This window comes from Aplidium turbinatum, chromosome 11 (assembly GCF_918807975.1).
Source record: "Aplidium turbinatum chromosome 11, kaAplTurb1.1, whole genome shotgun sequence".
Lineage (NCBI taxonomy): Eukaryota > Metazoa > Chordata > Ascidiacea > Aplousobranchia > Polyclinidae > Aplidium > Aplidium turbinatum.
In genome coordinates, this window is record NC_137482.1 from 9,069,923 (window position 1) to 9,092,172 (window position 22,250).

Sequence of the window (22,250 nt, forward strand, 5' to 3'; positions counted from 1 at the left end):
ACATCTTCATCCGGATTCTCCTCGTCAAGCGTGGGTTCAGGAATCATTAACGCACAACCGCATCGATAAACGTCCGTGTCTTTATCTTTTCCAGACTGATTGGATAAGGAAAACGACTTGTCCTTGCATTCCTTCGCTTCGTGTCCTTGCCTATTGCAACGATTGCACCACTTCCTCGATTCCTGATGATTTCTGTTAGTCTTCCTCCGGCAGTTAACAGACTTATGACCTAAGCCATTACAATTAAAACAACGTACTTCTCTTGGAACCGCACCTCCTTTAAAATTATTTGTTTGCTCTTCGTCATTATCGCATGACAACGTTTCTTCAGTCGACAACTTCTCATCATGAGCAACTAAGTACTGTTCTGCCACACTGGCTATTTCTTCTAGAGTCTTTGGACTTCTCTCCATTAGATAAACAGACAGATCTTTTGAACATGAATCTGTGAATTGTTCCTTAACTATAAGGTTTGCCAATCCGTCCAATGATTGATCGGCCCCCGAAAGCTCAAACCATTTTAACAAAAGGTTTCTTAAACGTTCAATAAATTGACCTGGGCTTTCGTGTTTTTCAGGCTTTGCCTCACGGAATCTTTGACGGTATCCATGCTCGGTAAAATTGTATCGCTTTAACAGAGCTAACTTCAATCTGTCGTAGTTCATGGCTTCTTCTTGCGAAAGTCTTGAATATACATCAAGAGCTTGTCCCGATAATAACATGCTTAGCTGGGTAGCCCACGTCGACTTCTCCAATTTGGCTATTGTAGCATATCTTTCAAATCTTAACAAATAACTATCCAACTCATCTTTTTCTTCAACAAATGATGGCAAATCTGGACGTCTAACTTGCGCCACAATAACATCTCGAGCATTATCATTAGTAGAATTAGATCGCTCACCAATGTCCAGCTTTTGTCTTTCTAATTCAAGTTTTAACTTTTCCAATTCATATTGCGCTCTTCTTTCTTCAGCTTCTGCTTCGCGCTGCGCTTGTTTCTCTTCAGCTTCTCGTTGAGCTTGTTTTTCTTCAGCTTCGCGCTGCGCTTGTTTCTCTTCAGCTTCTCGTTGAGCTTGTTTTTCTTCAGCTTCGCGCTGCGCCCGCTTCTCCTCTGCTTCAGCTTCAAGTTGTGCTCGCTTTTCCTCAGCTTCAAGTTGTGCTCGCTTTTCCTCAGCTTCAAGTTCTGCTTTCCTTATTTCACGAGCAGCTCTTCTATCTTCTCTTTCGTCAGCTTCTCGCTGAGCTTTTTGTTCCATTATCTTGTGATACTCTTCCATCACAAACTGAGACTTCTCATTACCAGTCAGCCCCATTCGTTCAGCCATGCTCCCTAAGTCTTCAATCATCTCATGTTTGACAGTATCCGCCATCTTGACATTAATTTATTATTCTTTCAATAAATCTTCGGTATTCTTCGGTTTTTCGGTTAAATCCTTTTCGGTTATTCCCGGACGAGCCCCCAGAATGTCACGATTTCTTTCTATCTCTTACCAGGAAAAAGACTTGGAAAGGTTCAATGACGTAGTTTAATGGGTCAACCGAAAAGAAGTCAATTAAATGTCGAATAATTCTACTAGCGAAATGATAATCTGACTTCTTGAAGAACTTTAACGAACGGCTTCTCAAATAACTCTAATTTCTGCATCAACTACCAATCTACAACTCATAGCACAACTCTCATAACCAACTCAATAATAATCATCATAATAATCACCATAATAATAATCTCAGAATAATCAGAATAATTAGAATACAAACCACACCACCACCTATAGTAGGTGGCTTCGGTCCGGCAACATCGAGAAGGCCACGTAATGTCACATTGTTCTGTCAGGTTGCAATAAATGTCAACAAGCAGAAGCTTATAGAAGTCTAAAGAATGTCACGTTCGCAAGAAGATTCTTACATAATAACGATTTCGCAATCGGACATTTACTGATAAACAACCTTATGACGTCATGACAAACGACGCTCAGAAATCATGAAAAACAACAGAACCTTCTAGATTTGCATGCTTACAGATGATTCTAGAAATACGTTACAAATTTCTCAATCAGAGGCTACTTCAGGTCACAACCGATAACAACATACCGCTCAAGAACTCCACAATGAAAACAGCACACTCTGTCAAGACGCAAAGCAGCCCGACGCGAGGCTTTGCACATTGATTGTGACAAACTTACTTTAGGTCAATAACTTTAAAACGTAGCCTACTTGTGGTCAACCGTTATTTTAATTCCATAAATTTACAGCATGCTTTTGGTCAATCATTCTTTTATTTCCATAAATTTACAAATTACTTTTGTCAATCGTTAGTTTAAGTCAATAAATATCCTAGGTAAGTGGAAACGAGCGCTACTAAAATGAAAAAGCAAACAATACACTTGTTTAAAGAACGCAACAAAAACGATTGCTAACATTAGGCCGATACGAAAATCCTTGACATTTTTAGTTACATCTTAGGCCTACAGTGCTATTCTTGTAGGCTATATTGCAACACACAAAGCTATAATTGGATAGAATTGTAAATCTTCAAGTATAGGCAGGAGTAAACTATTAGCTAGGCTAGTTGTTTCCAATCTGCTATGAGGTCCTCTCCAGGGGAAAATTTTGTGAGTTTAGGAAAAGAGTTTTAGCTGTAAAATTAAGATAATTTTCTACAGGGATATGTAAAGAAGGAAATACGAAGGTTCACAGCGATTGCCTTATTCTCACGATACTAAAAGGGCGGTAGTTGGTAGGCCTACTGCGGTTAGTTAGTAATGCGGTTCCTTTTAAAAGGATTTCATGATCAACTGTGTCAAATGCTTTGGCAAGATCAATAAAGATAGGCTACTGCATGTAGTAGACTGCATGCATGTGGTACTGCATGTGGTAGACTGCATGCATGCGGCACTGCATGTGGTAGACTACGGTAAGTTAAAGTTGAGGCAATAAAATACTTAGTGAATGGAATTGAAATGGAGTCGGCACTTTAGAGTTGGAGTTGATTGGAATCGGCACTTAGTGAATGGAATAATTCCGACAACATGACTTCAACAATCGGAAATTTCACTCTGCCAATCTCGGTAACCGGCCCTGTGTCAAGATCCTCTACAGTATACAAGTATGCGAAACTACCAGGAATAACCTATCAAGATCTTGTCGAATCACATATGGGAAGAGATCAATTTTTTTGCGATAGCGACTAAAAGTTTTCAAATAACAAAAAAAGTTCTGTTTAAACCCTGTTATTTCATCTGTGCTGCCATATGAATGTCAGCTATCAAGATAGTGCGCTTAAAATAACCTACTGTGTTTTCTCTTGTAGAATGGTTATTTTGGGGATACAGGTTTGATATCGGCTAAACTATTCAACAACAAACTCTAAAAAAAATGAAGGAGACTGTTTTTTTGTGTGTTTTCCTCATTACATCAGCCAGTTGGATACAAGCTCAGCAATCTATTCTATTTGGAAGTAAGTTTTTTTCACCTGTTGCGAAGCAGCACCATCTGCCGCCTTTGGATATTTGCACTCATTGCCGTCCCACTTTATAAGACTTTCATCATCGTCATCCTCATCATCACCACGTTCCTTTCTCTCATCGAGCGCTGGAGCCAATGGAGCGCTAAGTTTTTTGTTGTAAAATTCTTCGATTGCAGTTTTGTGGTCAAATCTTTTCCTGCCTTGAATATCATCAATCCAAATCGATGATAGCTTTCCCATATTCCGTTTTCCATTCAATTTTTCTTTTGTGAGTTGTCCTTGAATGAAATTACTGTGAATCATGTAGGCAAAATTTTTCCGTTCTCTTGCTTATTTGTTTGTAGAATTTTCAGCACATTTTTGTTTTTGATTTTTTCCATTCATAACATCATTGTTTTGTAAATCCACATTTCTAATGTCTCAAGTTGTTTTACTATTTCTGATCATAATGTTTACGCTTTGCTTTGCACAGTGTCACTTTGTTGATGTTATTTTTTTAAATTACAGTAATAAGTAGAAGCTTGAATATTAAATTATTTCTAATTTTTTTTTACTTTTTTAAAACCCACTACTGAAGTTCTACGTTTCCAATGCCGCCGATTAAGGCAGGCTGATAAAATGGCATCAAGCAAACGGAAAAATTTTGCAAAATGAAAAAATCCTGGAGCCGCTACTTATTGCTAGTATTACTGCCATGTGTTTCTTACGCAACTATTTTTTCAACAGTTGATACCATTCCACCATCACCAAACAATGTCATAGCAACCAATTATTCCGGATTTATTGTTAAAGCTTCGATTGAATCAGATGTCATTTCTTTGGACTATTTCTGGAGATATGAATCCAATCACACTATTTCCTATTACTATCTCTATTTTTCCGGATGTGTTAACACAACATTTGATGAAGGAGTTATCACTTGTATTGAAATTCCAAGTGAAAACAAAACTCGCATCATATCAACCTTCAAGTTGCTTCCACCTTTGATAAATGAAACTCGATTTTCAGTCACAAGCGGTGTGCAGAATGTTAATGAAATTATTGAAATAGATCTTCCACATAAAACGGTCCAAGGTAAACATGTTAAACTATTTTTGAAACATTACTTTAGAGATAACACTTACTTTTAGTCATAAAATAAACCTTGCTTAATCTAGCTGTTAATGATTACATTTTTTTCTAGGAACTTTATTTGTTGCAGCGTATGCAAGTTCAGAAGATCTTTTCCATTTACTACATAAAGCCGTTAATAAAGTCTTAAAATACTGTAAACGGCTCTACATCACTGCAAGAGAAGTTGGTTTAACAAATGAGAAAATTTTGTGTTTAAATTAGTTGCAAAATATGCACACGTAAGCTCAGCAATTGATTAATTACACTGGTCAAAAAAAAAAACGGTTTTCATTTGTGCCTGGAATGTTAGACCTATTTTAGAGTATATTTGGGACGCTGATTGCAAAATGTCACCAAGTTTCTTCTTACGTCTTCCAGTTTTTCAGATACCCCTGTGTGCCTACAGTAGTTCCATTTATCTCAACAAGACCAGAATGTATTTAAACTTTTCAGGCAGCTTTTTGGCGTAATGTCAATATCTTACAGTAATAATATCTTAACAACTCAAACCAGTAATAATATCTTAACAACTCAAACCAGTCAAAGACATCAGTAACACAAAACAGTGGCGTAGCCAAGAGGGGGGGGGGGGGGTTGGGGGTTACAACCCCCCCCCCCCCCTTTGGCACGCGTGTGACGTCACGATACTGAGAATGATGCTTTCAGTCTAAAAAAAATTGCCTAATTTTAAACAAAATTACATTAAAAGAGCGAGTTTTGCCAATACCAAACATTCAAACATCTCAGCCAAGAATTAGCAACAAGAAAACACAGAGACTTAGCTTTATTTCCAAAAAATACCGAAGAAAACATGATCTTATCCTTTTGCTATGCTACCGGACAGCACCATTTTACAGGAATATTCGTACCCACATTTTTGTTGAAAATGCTCTCTGAATTGCACCAAATTTAAAGTAATTTTTCAAAATTTTCTGGGGGAGGCCCCCCAGACCCCCCGCCGCTTGGTGGTCAAAACCCCCTCTTTCAAAATTCCTGGCTACGTTACTGACACAAAAAACATGTAAAAGCATCAGTTTTATAAGGTCTGTAGGCCTACCATACGACACCAAAAAAGTATTTTAGGAGCCATTTTCGTGTATATAGATTTAGGTCAGTTTCTGCAATGTAGGCCTCAGCAATAAGCGGCTATTATTGGATCCTAAATCCATTATGGTGACTAGTAGTTATGTTTGGTCAATGCAAAATGCAATCAATCGCAATAACTACAAAAATGTGCATACCCTGGCGTAGAATCGGCAAGAGGTCCTCTTGCTCATTCAGTTGAAGTTCCTGTTTTTATACATTTAACAACCTCCCAGAACTAACAACAGTGTCTGATAAACCAGCCTTTTTTAATTTAAAAACGTGGTGGTATAGCTGTAAATATGAAACTGAGAGGACAACAGCCATTAAACAAGGCAGTATAAAGAAAGAATATGAATCAAGAACGCAAATTTTTGCAAAATTACTACACCGATAAATGAGTAGGCGACAGGTGGAGACTATGTGTAAATTCGAAAATGGTAAACTTATTTTTGGCAATCAATACCAATACACAAATCACTCATGCGTTTACTGTTTTCTGTGGTAGCTAACCATAATGTAAATATTGCACAACAAAACGGTGAGTCTTTAGAAATGAAAGTAGACTATTGAGTAAAACTTTGTTCATCAACCGCTGGTTGCCAGAGAAAAAATCGTCAACCTTTCACTCTCACTCCATGTAAAACTTGATAATAGCCTTAAAAGAAAATATTTCAATTCGAAAAACAAAGGTTGGTTGGTTTTGAATTTTTATCCTCGGGCTGACAAACTCTTGATGCAGTAGTTCCTGGCAGTTTCGCATATTTTTAGAAACTTTGAACCACTGACACAGAAATGGTTACCGAGATTGACAGTATGAAGTTTCCGATAGTTGTTAAAATGTTGTTGCCGGGGAATTATTCTATCCACTAGGTGGCGCTGAATGGAGAGCAGTATAGAAATGCGTTGCTCAAGCGCACACCCCAAGAACCGAACCACCGCCGCGTGATCTTGAGTCGTGCACTTAACCGTTGAGCTAACAGAGCGGAAATCATTAAAACCTTTTAATATTTTCATTTTTTTTCTGCTTTTTCAATACTTACACCATTCACTGTTAAGTAAAAGGTATATAAATTTCCACCCCTAAGGGTGGTCTCTGTTTTCCACCCTATGCTTCTGTAGGGTGGATTTTTCCACCAAAAATGGTGGATATTTCCACCCTTGAGCAATGGTGGAAATTTCCACCCCCAGCAAAATCCACCCTAAACTGTGGAAATTTCCACCCTAGTCTCTGTTTTCCACCCTAGGCTTATACACTCATAGGGTGGATTTTTTCACCACAAAAAGTGTAAAATTCCACCCTTCATCTGAGGTGGAAATTTCCACCTCAGTAGCATTTACTCTCAGGCTGTCTAAATTTCCACCCTTTAAGATGGTCCTAATTTTTACCTCATTCCTTTTGCTTGAGTTGGAAATGTCCACTCTACAATTCAAACTGTTTTTTATCGCATTAATTCGTGTTCTTGTATTTTTGTTGCACTTTCTGCCTCCCTATCCGTCAGGTTGCGTAAAAATTGTTCCTTGCACAAGTGTTTTTCAACCTTTCTTGAGCCACGGAACACTTTATGCATTAAAATAATGTTGCGGAACACCAAATCGGATTTTACAATATGGGCTAATCCATAATGCAATAAAATAAACAATACAACAACAGTTTATTCACTTTCAGCTTTTCTCAATGCGATATCTTGGCCTGTTTGGATGAGCACAATTGCACAAAGTTGATATACGGGCAGGAATTGCAGAAAGGCAAACGCAAAGCAGTTGTGATTTTAATTTTCGACCTGTGTTCCATAGAACGCTAGTCCATTTTAACAATTTCTTGCGAAACACCTGACGATCTTTTACGGAACGATATAGTGTACCGAGGAACACAATCATGTTAAAAATCACTGCCTTACACCAGCACTACCAAATTGTTATTCAAAACTGATTTATTAAAGCTTGCACAGGTGTGCTAATATCAACGGAAACCGGGAAATGTCACACAGGTAATTTAATAGTTGTAGCGTTTCGGCGACTTCTTGGGGAAAGTTAATATCAAATATCCAATACGTGTGCAAAAGCAGAAGCAGTGCAGTTTCAGGCTCCTCGATGTGGCATAGCAGTTGCCTTTGCACGTGTAGAGAAAATCCCTCGGATGTGCTCCAGATAAGGAGTCGTGACTTTTGTCAAGCTGAAACTGTCATCCTGTAAAACAATATGTAACATTAGCATTGATCCAACCTTATAAGAATTATAGGCCTATGGTAAAACTGATTATACTTGGAAAAGGTATAGATTTATACGATGCTAACGAATTGTGTTGTTGTGACACACTACCATCTCTATGGCACACAAATAAGCTATACAGAGTTATTGGCAATGTAACAATTTCGTACCAATATAAAAATGGCAGGCAAATGAAATATTCAGCAGCAAAATGTGACCCTCGAAAAACTGTTTATGATCTGATTAATAAAATATTTATCCAATAGAATTCAAATTTCAATTCAATTTTGATCATCTCATCTGCATTTCATTTCACTTTTAATTTCATCTTCGATCAGGCAAAACAAAACGCTTTTTTTAAGAGCTGTAACTTTAGTTCTCATTTCGTATGTGTGCAAGATATACCAGTTTCTCAATTGTTTAGATTAGACCATAGTTTTGTTGTTATCCTGTATATTTTTGTCTAATCTTTAGTATTTCTTATTCAAGGTATAAGGTGTTTTAAAGGCTTGATGAAGACTGCTAGATGCAAATTGCATAACCGAGAACGATTGTTATGTCGTTTTTGTTTTCACGATGTTAAATGTTGTCTCGTTGCTTAGTTATGTCTATTTATGGTTAAAAAAAACTCCTTTAACATGAACACTTTGACTTTTTTGCAGAATTTGTGCATAATAAAACAAAACAAAAATTCGTCATGACACGGTTTTGTTTTCAAACGCACTTACGTTTCTAGAAAATAGGGCAAACCGAACACTTCGAATTGCAACATTGGCGGATTTCGAAACGAAACTAAGACAAAGAAGTAAAAGAACATAAAAATAAATTGCTTTTTTTAAATTAATCTTAAAGCTACTTGAAATTATTGGTTCGTTTCAGTTTCAATTCTTTTATTTAGTTTTGCTTCTCACCACGTTTCTTGAAATTTCATTTTGCTCAAATAAAATTCTTTTAAAACATCCAAAGCTTTAATGTGTCAAAACGAGAGCTGTGGAGTTGGGCAAAAAATATACGACTTCGACTCCTCGGTTTATAACTGGCTGACTCCGGCTTCAGTGTTGTAAGGTTTTTTAGGGCCTCCAGATTGTTTTTTGGAGTATTCAAAAAGAATACAAAAAGAATAATATAATCAGTGGTTCTATGAAACGTTGTGCGTTAAAGTTGTGTTGTTGTAAGTAATAGAAGCTTGGTCCACGGCCTACTAGAACACGGCCAAATATGTTGCTATTTGAGGAAATTTCTAAGAGTCTGAATTGTTACAATCATAGCTATGACAAACCTATCATCTTCCCATTTTTAAAAGTAAGTAAAATGAGCAATATTTGCATCTAGACATATTTTTGGCTTGTTTTTCCAGAGATTAGATATGTATGTTAAGCACAACTTGTGCAATAATAATGTAAAATATGTAAAAAATTTCCAACTACATCCTGGAGGTAGTCTCATCATACAGTCGTTAGGTTTTGTATAGCAGGATTTTTTGCCAATAGCCACATTTTGCTTGCAAAATTAAACTTGGTGGAAAACAAAACGAACTAAAATTTAAATTAACACATCAAATGAACCGCTTACAACATAGAATTCACAAAAAATCCTTCATATTTTGAATGGAACATGCAATTTTACCAAAAGCGACACACCAAACGATATTACCTCCAGGTTGCAGATGGAAAATCTTACATATTTTACATTGTTATTGCATAAGTTGTGCTTAACATACATACCTAATCTCCGGTTAAACAAGCCAAACATATGTCTAGGTACAAATATTGCTTATTTTACTTACTTCTGGAAATGGGAAGATCACAGGTTTGTCATAGCTATAATTGTAACAATTCAGACTCTTAGAAATTTCCTCAAATAGCAACATATTTGGCCGTGTTCTAGTAGGCCGTGCTTGGTCTTATATATCTATTTGCATGCAGTTTAAAATTGCAAACATTGTTTATCGTTTTGTATGCAGCCGGAGTTGCAGTCTTGCCTTTTTTTTAAAAAACTCCTATTCCAGAGCCCCGATAAAAACCATGCGCATTTTTGCACGCAAAAAAAATGGAAAAAAAAATTCTCTCTCTTTTATTTGTGACGTCAGTGGACTTAGAGCCCGTGATCTCACCTCTTTTTTAACGCTCTGTCTTGGAGAGTGCACTATTGCGAAGAAAATAGAGTTGGCATTCCGCTGATATACGGTTTAACAATTTTGACCACTAGGTGCGGAATTAGCGGAATCATCATCTGTAAATGATGATGATTCCGCTGATGTACGGTTTAACAATTTTGACCACTAGGTGTGAGTAATGAGTTGTGAGGCATTTTCCGACAAATTTTGTTTCATTAAGCAAGCGCTTAATGTGAATGCGGGATATAAAATGAGATATAACTTTTACTAATATTGCAAGACAGTCATACACATTCTACGATGATCATCATTTTTCCATTTTGTTTTTATTTTGATACATTCTAATAGGTGAAGTAGTGTCTCCTACCTTACATAGTGCTTACGTGCATTATGATACGGACACTGCGAGGTAACAGCATCAAATCGTTTAAGTAAAAAATGTAATTGTAATCAATTGTAGCTAGCGGTAGACTGATGACTTACAGCGCCAATTATCACAAAATGCTGCATTCCCTCTTTGAATACAAGTGGTAAGCACAGCAGAGCTCTCCAGCGATCTGCAAATACAAAATAACTATGAGCTGTGCATAATTAATAGATAAGGTAAATGTGGTGCCACCTCAGTTACTAAGTTTCGGGAATGAGAAGATAAGGTTGTCATCACACTATGCCTTCGGCACTAACGAAAGGAGAGTGGCCAGTTACTTTCTCTTGGCTTTGATATGTACTTAGAACAGTAGACACAACAAAACCATCGTGCAAGACATGACAAGTTGCCAGAAAATATTAAATATTCTCACGCTAAATAATTCACAATAGAATATTATCAGACAATTCTATGCAATGTAAGTTGCTTCACCTATTTAATCAAATTAAATAAAGAGTTAGCGGTATGGGTTCGTGGTTTAACTGCTTCTTCTAGTCAAATGACAAAACTAGAGTCCTGTTTTTTTTTTCGGTCATTTATCGGTCATTGACCTATTATTTAGCAAAATGTCCGAAAAAAATATAGTCAATTCGGTCAATTGCGGCCGGATGTTGCAAGGTTGAGTTTCGCTGATGAACGTTGAAGAAACGTTTGTCTGTTCTAACTTTTCTCAGATAAAACACGACAACGTTTCTCAGCGAAACTTAATGTTGTAGCTAGTCAGGAAATGCAAATTTTGGTTTGGAGCAGCTACTTGAAAGGAAATATTTTCATCAGAAAAAATGACCGAAATAAATAAAAAATGACCGAATTTTTTCAAGTCATTTCGGACAAATTACCAAAAAGTCTCAGCGAAAAAAAATACCCAGAATTTTCTAAACATTGGGCTATCTGAAAGCACGCTCCATCAAGTATGAGCTGGGAAAGGCAATAATAAAAACTTTGACCCGATTCCACACGTGAGAGTATGTCTCTTTGATTTGGTTCTGCAGCCAGAACGATTGATACGAGATGTTGAACTTCGGTTTGAGTGCAAAATCGTTTTACAATGTTATTAGTTCCTCCTTAAAAATTCAATGTTCGGAAATATCACAGAATAGGTCGATTATTCAATCATAGATTTCTAACTGGAATACATCCTGGAATCGAACTCCCATGTCTTTGCGTACTTCTTGAAGATGATTAGATATGCCTTTGCCACTGGTATCAAGTTGATGCAAGCTTGAGAAGTGGAAAAATTCTCGTCTAGCTAAATTTCGCTGATACAACACGAGCTTATTTCGTTACGCTGAAGGGATAAATTCAATTCATTAAATTAGGAAAATAGCTTATGTTTGACAAGTAGGCGATATCACTTTTCACAACCAGGACGTCATTTGCAAGGGCAGGATCACAACTCTGCAGAAATTCCTTGATAGTTTCAAACAGCGAATAAAATCGTGAATCAATTTCTCTGGGAAAGCCAATGTACTTCGGTGTGGAGTAGTATGCGCTCAAAAGCTTCATCATTCTCATTGCACAATCATTTGAATAAGCGTGTATTCAGAGCGTGCGCTCACTGCTTTGATGACAGTCTTCAAAGATAGATTAAGACGAACGCTAGATCAAAATACTCTCGGATTGAAAGATCGGATTTGCGTAATCGCAGTGCTTCAAAGTAAGTCACGTGTCACGACCTCAACAAACTTGTAAGGCACTGTGAAGCGACTTTGCCAACATAATTGCCACAAAATCTGCCACAGAGCTCTTATAGTCACCGTCTTCTTTTGTATTTCCTTGAAGCGAAACATGACAAAAAATGCGTTGCTATCATCTTCTTGCAACTGCCCCGATTTACTCTCAGCGCTCCCCAATCGCCCACTTTATAGCCAGCGCCCCCTTCATGATTGCAAACGCCCACAGGGGGGCGCTGGCGCCCACTTTGGAAACCACTGGTTTAAATGGATAACTGGTCAAATGTTTTAGACCTAATAGTCTGGGAGCCTACGACAGAAGATTTCACCCCATAAGGTACAAAAGGTTTGACCCCTTGAAGTTACTGGGGTCAACCATGTCACTCACAAAAAGTATGGAAGATTGACCGCACCGGGTTGATCTGGACCCTAGAGCCCCCTAAAAAGCCCAAAAAGGGGGTTAATTTCACCCCATAAGGTACATGGACCAAACTTGGTGAAAACGAAGTTCTATGTCAGGACATCACAAAAATATCAAATCTAACAATATTTTCGGATGGAAAGGTGATGTAAGATGCCTTCAAAGTGACTTCCCTTAATGTGACCCCCTCGGAAGGTTTATTCCACCCCATAAGGTACATGGACCAAACTTGGTCAAAATGAAGTCTTATGTCAGGACATCACAAAAATATCAAATCTAACAATATTTTCGGGTGGAAAGGTGATGTAAGATGACTTCAAAGTGACTTTCCTTAATGTGACCCCCTCGGAAGGTGTATTTCACCCCATAAAGTACATGGACCAAACTTGGTCAAAACGAAGTCTTATGTCAGGACATCACAAAAATATCAAATCTAACAATATTTTCGGGTGGAAAGGTGATGTAAGATGTCATCAAAGTGACCCCCAGAGGGTTTATTTCACCATAGAGTACATGGACCAAACGTGGTCAAAACGAAGTCTTCTAGGGCACCACAAAATATCAAATCTAACAATACTCTCAGTTGGAAAGGTGATAAAAGACCTACCCAAAAGTGAATCTCCTCCTATAGTTTAATTTACTTCATCCCTTTCTCGAACCAACCTTGGTGTAACGAAAGTGCTATGCCAGGACAGTACGAATGGATTAAATTTAAAAATATTTTTATATAGGTTTTGATGAAATACATTCACAAGCTGTCCCATGATGCATGAAATGGAACTATAGCCTACTTTACAAAAAGTTTTTGTATAAATCATATTAAGTCAATCGAAAAAAGGCAACAGGACATGACAATACATGGCTTTGTAACACCAAAAACAGAAAGTACATATACCACATAACACCAAAAACAGAAAGAAGCATATAGGCTACAGTAGCCAGAAAATTGATCCAAGATCTTGATACCACCACTAAATGTGGACTTAATCGAACAGCTGACTATCCAAATCAAAACGTTTCGAAATGAATCATTTGGAACGTTAATTTAGGCAGTAATGAACATTTTCCAGCTGCTACAATAAATAACCCAATAAACCCAATGCAGTAAATTTTTATTTAATGCCATTTGCTTCATGTCTCCAATCAGTTATCGTAACTGTTCATTCATAAACAGAGATTGTTCGTGTAAATGTAAATGGTCGTTTCTTTATTCTTCATTGTCACTGCTGTCGCTTTCACTTTCTTCATCTTATTCTTCAGATTCATACAATTCTCCTGTTATATACAGAGATAAAGCAAGCTGTCTGCGATGTACCAGCCCCAAGCAATGTGGTTATCCGCACGTCTGACACTGACTGTCTTGTAATTGGCTTAGGTTGCTATGGAACTTTTGATCCTTCATTAAAGATATGGATAGAAGCTGGCTTGCAAAGCAATAACACGCAGCGGTACATCAACATCAACCAGCTGCATAGGCCTACCGCACTTGGAGTGACGATTTGCAAGTGTTTACCTGCATATCATGCCTTTACAGATTCTGATTACACCTCGTCATTTAGCAGGAAAGGGAAAGTGCGGCCGCTGAAATTACTCCAAGGAAACCACGAAGCGCAGGCAGCTTTTAGCCAACTCGGACACGACAAAGAAATTAGTGAAGACACTATCATCGCCATAGAGAACTTTGTGTGTAACATGTACAAAAACAAGAAAATTAATTATGTCAACGAAGTCCGTTTACAAATGTTTTTAGACGGCTACAAACCCAAAAAAGAAAATGAAAGGATATCATGCATACCAGAAGCTACTGTAGATAGTAGTACTCTACCACTTTGTTTACGAGTACTTCTCCAGAAGACAAGGCGCACACATCTCATCACAAGATGGTGGTTATCTTCAACTAGAAGTGAACAAGCAGCAACGTTGCTGCTAGAGTATGGCTGGAAAGAAGAAGGAGGTTCTTATAAAGTGGTGTGGTTTGAAGGTAAAGGTATAAAGCATCTTTAGATGTCTCTGCGTGGAATCTGATCTCATCCAGGAAAGTCAAGAAGAAGGTAAACAGCATTGGATGTCGCTTGGGTTACCCTTTATAAATATAAAACTTTCTCCTGGTCTATCAGTCGTTTACTTTCTTACTGTAAACATTAGCCAATAACTGGCTGTAAAGTTTCGTTTTAGGAACCTATAACCAATAGTTTCTGCAATCTTGAGAAAAATGCCTGGGTGCACTAAATAACAAATAAATGTTGAACTTTTTCCAGTTAATAGTAAGTTGCAATGTTGCATTATTCGAAGAAAAATAGACGTCTGTAAAAGATAATAAAATTACTATTGTATGTTACGCATATCTGTAGTGCATAATAGCAATTGTTTCGTACAGTCTTTATTTCTCTGTATATAACAGGAGAATTGTATGAATCTGAAGAATAAGACGAAGAAAGTAAAAGCGACACCAGTGATTGATTGATTGATTGAATCTTTATCCTCGGACTGGGAAAGCTTCTTGCAGAGCTTAATCCTGGCAGTTTCGCATACTTGTAGAGGCTTTGAATCACTGGCGCAGGCCCGGTCACCGAGATTGACAGAGTGAAGTTTCCGATTGTTGAAGGCTTGTTGTCGGGGAATTATTCCATCCATTAGATGCCGCTGAATGGAGAGCAGCCCTTAACGTGCGTTGCTCAAGCGCACACCCCGAGAGTCGAACCAGCGCCGCTATTGATCTTGAAGCTTCTTCGTTCCAGAAGTGACGCGCTAACCAATTGAGTTACCGTTTACATTTACACAAACAATCTCTGTTTATGAATGAACAGTTACAATAACTGATTGGAGACATGAAGCAAATGGCATTAAACAAAAATTTACTACATTGGGTTTATTGGGTTATTTATTGTAGCAGCTGGAAAATGTTCATTACTGCCTAAATTAACGTTCCAAATGATTCATTTCGAAACGTTTTGATTTGAATAGTCAGTTGTTCGATTAAGTCCACATTTAGTGGTGGTATCAAGATCTTGGATCAATTTTCTGGCTACTGTAGCCTATATGCTTCTTACGTACTTTCTGTTTTTGGTGTTACAAAGCCATGTATTGTCATGTCCTGTTGCCTTTTTTCGATTGACTTAATATGATTTATACAAAAACTTTTTGTAAAGTAGGCTATAGTTCCATTTCATGCATCATGGGACAGCTTGTGAATGTATTTCATCAAAACCTATATAATATAAAAATATTTTTAAATTTAATCCATTCGTACTATCCTGGCATAGCACTTTCGTTACACCAAGGTTGGTTCGAGAAAGGGATGAAGTAAATTAAACTATAGGAGGAGATTCACTTTTGGGTAGGTCTTTTATCACCTTTCCAACTGAGAGTATTGTTAGATTTGATATTTTGTGGTGCCCTAGAAGACTTCGTTTTGACCACGTTTGGTCCATGTACTCTATGGTGAAATAAACCCTCTGGGGGTCACTTTGATGACATCTTACATCACCTTTCCACCCGAAAATATTGTTAGATTTGATATTTTTGTGATGTCCTGACATAAGACTTCGTTTTGACCAAGTTTGGTCCATGTACTTTACGGGGTGAAATACACCTTCCGAGGGGGTCACATTAAGGAAAGTCACTTTGAAGTCATCTTACACCACCTTTCCACCCGAAAATATTGTTAGATTTGATATTTTTGTGATGTCCTGACATAAGACTTCATTTTGACCAAGTTTGGTCCATGTACCTTATGGGGTGGATTAAACCTTCCGAGGGGGTCACATTAAGGGAAGTCACTTTGAAGGCATCTTACATCACCTTTCCACCCGAAAATATTGTTAGATTTGATATTTTTGTGATGTCCTGACATAAGACTTCATTTTGACCAAGTTTGGTCCATGTACCTTATGGGGTGGAATAAACCTTCCGAGGGGGTCACATTAAGGGAAGTCACTTTGAAGGCATCTTACATCACCTTTCCATCCGAAAATATTGTTAGATTTGATATTTTTGTGATGTCCTGACATAAGACTTCGTTTTGACCAACTTTGGTCCATGTACCTTATGGGGTGAAATTAACCCCCTGGGGGGTCACTTTGGGGGGAGTCTTACATCACCTTTCCACTCGAAAATATTGTTAGATTTGATATTTTTGTGATGTCCTGACATAGAACTTCGTTTTCACCAAGTTTGGTCCATGTACCTTATGGGGTGAAATTAACCCCCTTTTTGGGCTTTTTAGGGGGCTCTAGGGTCCAGATCCACCCGGTGCGGTCAATCTTCCATACTTTTTGTGAGTGACATGGTTGACCCCAGTAACTTCAAGGGGTCAAATCTTTTGTACCTTATGGGGTGAAATCTTCTGTCGTAGGCTCTCGGTCTATAACCTTGACAGCATTTGGTTTTATAAGTTGTGACAAAAACAAACAGTGTAAACAAAAAATACACAGATTACAGAATATATATAATAATCTGCTACGACCTACATGTTTTTTGTTGTTACAATTTAGACTGGTGTTACAGCATATATACACAACATAAAGAATACTACTGTAGATAGACAAAAAGTCAATAAGTTTGGTTTAATTAGTTTGACAATTATAGTACGGTACTAGAAAAAAGTCACAATGTTACTTACCAAACTATTTCGTGTCCAAGGTGCAGATCGTCCAAAGTAACGCAATTACGTAGTTGATTTCAATATTCTACTTCAAGGGGAAATTCATGTATATGAACAACTTAGTTCACTAGTTGTTGATAATCCACGATGAAGTCACAATGACAAACAAAACAATACCACTATCCCCTACAGTAGGTTTCATACAAAGTTTTACTGTGAATTAAACAAATAACATAACTTCATTTTAAATCGTGCTTTTCTCTGCATTATGACTACCTCTAGCTCTGCCATTGGAACTATACTAAACAAAACAAGTAGCCTACTGCACATAAAAACTTGGTCAGCGAAAAGAATTTACAACATTCAAACAACGCTTTCGTTTAACACCACAGTTCTGAATCTGAGGCATCTGTCAATCCTCGCCACACTCGACCGCACAGAGATACCAGTAAATTAGGTCAGCGTCTCTTCGTCGACGAAGCGAAAACAATTCTTTCGCCATCCAATTCACGCTTCATTTATCTGACCAGCGATGCTGTCGCACACAAAATACAGCACAAACAAAAATGTTAAAAATATTCTACCTTCCACCCAAAATATGCTACTACGTTTAACACTTTGATCCTGCGGCCTGATCTAGCTTGCATAATCGCATAGCCAAAGGCCACAGAGAACCACTTGGATGTCGTCAGTTTAAACTTATTTTTGTGAAAAGACTCATAATGGCGCTTGACGTTATACTCTTTAGCAGCTGAAACTGTTTTTTTTTTTTTGGCAAACTAGACAGAGTGGTTTTCCTGAATTTTCTGCAAATAAATAATCTTCTTCCTCTTTATTTTAAAATGATCTTTTTTCCACCTTTCTTTTTTTTACAAGTAGTCTACTCATTATCTTGACCCTTAGGTTTTGCGAAACTGGTAAGTTTTAGGCTAGGACAGCAAGGCGAGTAACTAAAAACATTGTTATGCATCACAAAGGATCGTTCACAAAGTTTTTTGTCAATTACAATAACAAAGAAACAAAAATTGAAGTGATATTGCTACATTGAAGCAAAGCTGACTATCAGTTCTCTGGGCAAAAAAAAGGAGCTTGCGGCCAAATTTGGCTCGCGGGCCTGCACTTGGACCACACTGTCACTCATAATTGAGATTGATTAGTTGTCTACTCTATGGTACAACAAAATAACTTCTCTTTCAAGTAACCAACAAAACGTAATTTTCAGCTTTTATAACAAGAGACTAACAAGAGACTACAATACACAGATTACACCTCACACAGATGATAGACCGATGGGTAATTGGGTTTTAATAGCGTCATTCAAACCCAATTGATTTGTTTTGCTTCTGTCTATGGTACAGCAAAATTACTTCTTTACAACATGACTAATAAACGGTGACAGCTTTATTCTATCAATCCTGTGCGGTATCTAAAGGTTTGAAAAATTTGAAGAAGGGTAATAATCGGGTAGCCTACAAATTAATTGTTTTTTTATTGTAGCTCCATGTCAACTATTACCATAAACTTTGAAACTACGGTGAAATCACTTCTTTTGTTGAAACCATATGACAATTTCTTTGTTCTTGTTAAAAACTATTCCTAGAAAGAAAACTTTGTCATTTTTACGTTTTTTAACGTCTGAAGACGATCAACGTAAAGGATGGATCTTGTGTCTGAGATAATGGCTGCTTTGCTTGTACTCATTGTTTTACCACTTTCAGGTAATAGTTTCTGTCCAACTGTATTTTCTTTTTGTGTCTTTTATGTTGTCTTTGTTAGTTGTTACTTACGACGGAGCAAGTAAACTGTCTGGTAGAAATAGACAATAAAAGAAGTAATCCAACCTAGCGTTATTTATAATTGTATTTTAGTGAGTATCCCACATGGTTAGTCATAAACGTGCTACAGTGCAACTGGAATGGCTTTTGCTTCTATGTTAGACGCTGTCGTGAAAATCAATAATTTAAACAACAACAAGTTTGCAAATGAGAAATTTCATATAATTTCAATAGTAGGCTGCTCTTCTCACATCGAAATATTTACATGCGATTGTAAGGCAAAACAACACAAACAAAAAAGGCAATACTTTAGGTACTATTGATAAGGGATGCTTGTTTCCATGAAAACTAGACATTATGAGTTTCGGAAAGCATTGGCTTGTGAAAAGCAAATGCAATTTTTGTTTCAATTTGATGTTGAAAACGATAGAAACCATTGATATCCGGCCGATATAATTAGTCATTTTTGCATTGCACAACAATGTAAACCGTCATTGTTTACTGAAAATTTTAGTCATTGTTTACATTGTAACATAATGTAACAATGCCAGATTTTCCAACCAGTAAAATATCTATGGGCTTCTAGCATCGAAGATTTCAGAAGTAAAGCACGATGTAAGATTCGCACGTAAAGCTATATAATATAATACACCAGCACACACACTACACATTGCGTTGGAGCCGGCTCATTGTTTTTCAGTGCTTTGCATAAAGTTGGATGAGCACGGTACTGTAATTAAAAAGCGGCAGGTAAAGCAAAAGGTATTTCCTTTTGGTTTTGTTTGCTTCACACAGATGCGAACATAATAGCAGCTGTCGGATTAGCGGTTTCACAAAAGATACCGGTACATTAAAATTGCAGCTGACTTACTGTTTACGTTTTCTTGTTACTCGAAACTCGAATGCCCACAGAGCAGTGAGCACCAATTAGAAGACAAAAACGTTCATATAAACATAATAGAAGCCGCCTTCAAATAGAAGCCGCACAAAACGTTCAAAAAATAAAAATAAAAGTAGCCGCGGTTTCTATTCAAGAAAATACGGTACATAATTTCAACGTGTGCTTTGAGCACAAATCATCATCATCATCATCATTATGTTTCTTCCTTGTATTGAGGGTTGGATACAATGCGCCATTGTTCTCGACCATGAGCTGTTCGTACTGCATTTTCATAAGTTAATTTTGTCCATTTAGTGATGTTTGATGTCCAAATCATTCTTGGTCTGCCTTTGTTTCTTTTACCGTTTATCTTCCCTTCTATTAATGATCTTTGTAACGAGTTTTGCCTTATTGTGTGTCCGAAATACTTCAATTTTATTCTTTTGACTATTTGTAAGAGAATTTACTTGAATTGAATTTGGATAATACTTCATCGTTAGTGATCTTTTGATTCCATGAAATTTTTAACATTTGCCTGTATGACCAGCTGAGTACAAAGGCATATTGCATTTGAAGAAACGATGAGAAACTTTGATGAGATTATTTCATTTTTTGGAATATCCCGTTCCTCTGATGTCGTCTACACATATGGCACAACGCTTTTTGAATGGCTGTGGCTGATAATTTGGTTGTGGTTGTATTGTAGGCTAACTAGCAGTAGGCTACTTCTCCCCAGCAATCCCATTATTGACTTGCGTAGGTGATTATTGAGTTGAGGAGTGTTGTCGAGACGGTGCACCACGGCTCCTGCGTAGCCAACGCCACATGACATCGTCATAAGAAGCACCACCTCAAACGCACGGAAATCTCCAAGTAAAAGCACAATAAAAAATTAGAAGCCACATTTGAAACATATTAGAAATACCAGTTGTCAACAGTGTAATTTCGGTGAAAATCAACAATGCAATTTTTGTCCTTGGTAATGCAAAATGCACTTTGCATTTTTCGCAGTAAAACACAGGGGCTGCCTTACAATTGGGGTTCTTGCATCTTCCTCTTGTCATCACTACTGGAAAGTGATGGTACCCATCAGTTCGGATTTCAACAGGAGGTATTGCTTTGGTAGCAGCACCTAATTTATTTTTTTATGAATTTTGAAGTCGTTGTCTGTGATAGCAGCTCTCTTTTACGAGGTGTCGTAGGTTTTCCTTCAAGAGGCAGAGCTTCAGCAATACAAAGCTTGAATTCTTGAAGCATCATTGTTTTCTCAGAACCACTGACAGCGAAAGAGTCCTTTCTATACAACAGCCAGCAGATTATTATAGTTAGATCTAAAAAATGATTTATTTTGATTCGATATAGAGCCATGAGAGAGTCCATGAGATCAACGCCTCCCATAAACTGATTGTACTTCTTCACAATTGCAGGGTAAGGTACCGTTTTAAAACATTTTTTCTTTTTGTCAAACCGTTTACACTCTCCCATTGGTTGAGCAGCAGCAAAGGTGGACAATAAAGCGACAGATCTGTTGCCTATCCATTATACCGCACGCACTTCCGTGCCATCAACCACAACTTTCTTTTCATCATGAGCATCATCGGTAGGCATGGGTTCGATACCTTGTCGGGTCATACCAAAGACTTTTTAAAAATGGTACTGAATCTAATTTCTGCTTGGCACTGAGTAATGGAGTGGATTCGGGTAATAATGTACTCAGTTGCGCCTCTATACGGCTGCATTGACACTGTCTGCTTTGTAAAGCGCTGAGGAGCAACGCATTCTGCGATGGATACAGCGCTATATAAAAACTAACATTATTATTATTATTATTATGAGCACCTCTTTTGTCACCGGAAAATGTGATCCCTGGTAGCCGATTAACTGCCACAGTCCCTAAACAGTGTATATTTGATTTTTCCAGATGGGTCACAAAAGGAATAGATGTAAACCATCTGTCAAAGTAAAGCAAATGGTCAAGACCCCTTGAAACAGATCTGCATAAATTTATTACCACATTGGAGCTGGCTCCAAAGTCTGGCTGATCAGGCAATGATTCGATTTTTCCTGAATACACAAAGAAATCGTGTACAAATCCAATTTTTCGACTATACAGTAGCTACCAAAGCTGTTCTGCAGGATGTTGTTCCTCTTGGACGTCTGATTGCTTGTTATGTGGTTAATATCTTTATCAATGCTTGAAAAAAGAAATGGGCCAACTGCGAAGTATAGGCTACTGTTGAAAATTGAATGAGTCCGTTCACCAGGCATTTAGTTAAATAACATGATGCGTTCTAGTGGTGCAAATTAAGATAAACTATCACACGATGTATAAAGTGACAATCTGCTTTTCTTCCGACGTTTCGTCAATCAGACACGATTGACTTCTTCAAGGAGCGAGACCAGGTAGTGGCTACCTGTCTAACACGGCAAAACACAGGACCATGTTGCTGAAATCAACTATACATGCAAGAAATATATATAG

General features: G+C 37.5%; 1 long non-coding RNA gene across 1 annotated transcript; it reads right to left on the reverse strand.

Annotated features, from left to right (window-relative positions):
* Positions 1-7,557: 7,557 nt before the first annotated feature.
* On the reverse strand, positions 7,558-17,320 carry LOC145779207 (uncharacterized). Its single transcript, XR_014290539.1, has 3 exons — positions 17,132-17,320; positions 10,473-10,546; positions 7,558-7,852 (listed from the first exon to the last, which is right to left on the reverse strand). It is a non-coding gene; the product is annotated as an uncharacterized LOC145779207 (long non-coding RNA).
* Positions 17,321-22,250: the final 4,930 nt, after the last annotated feature.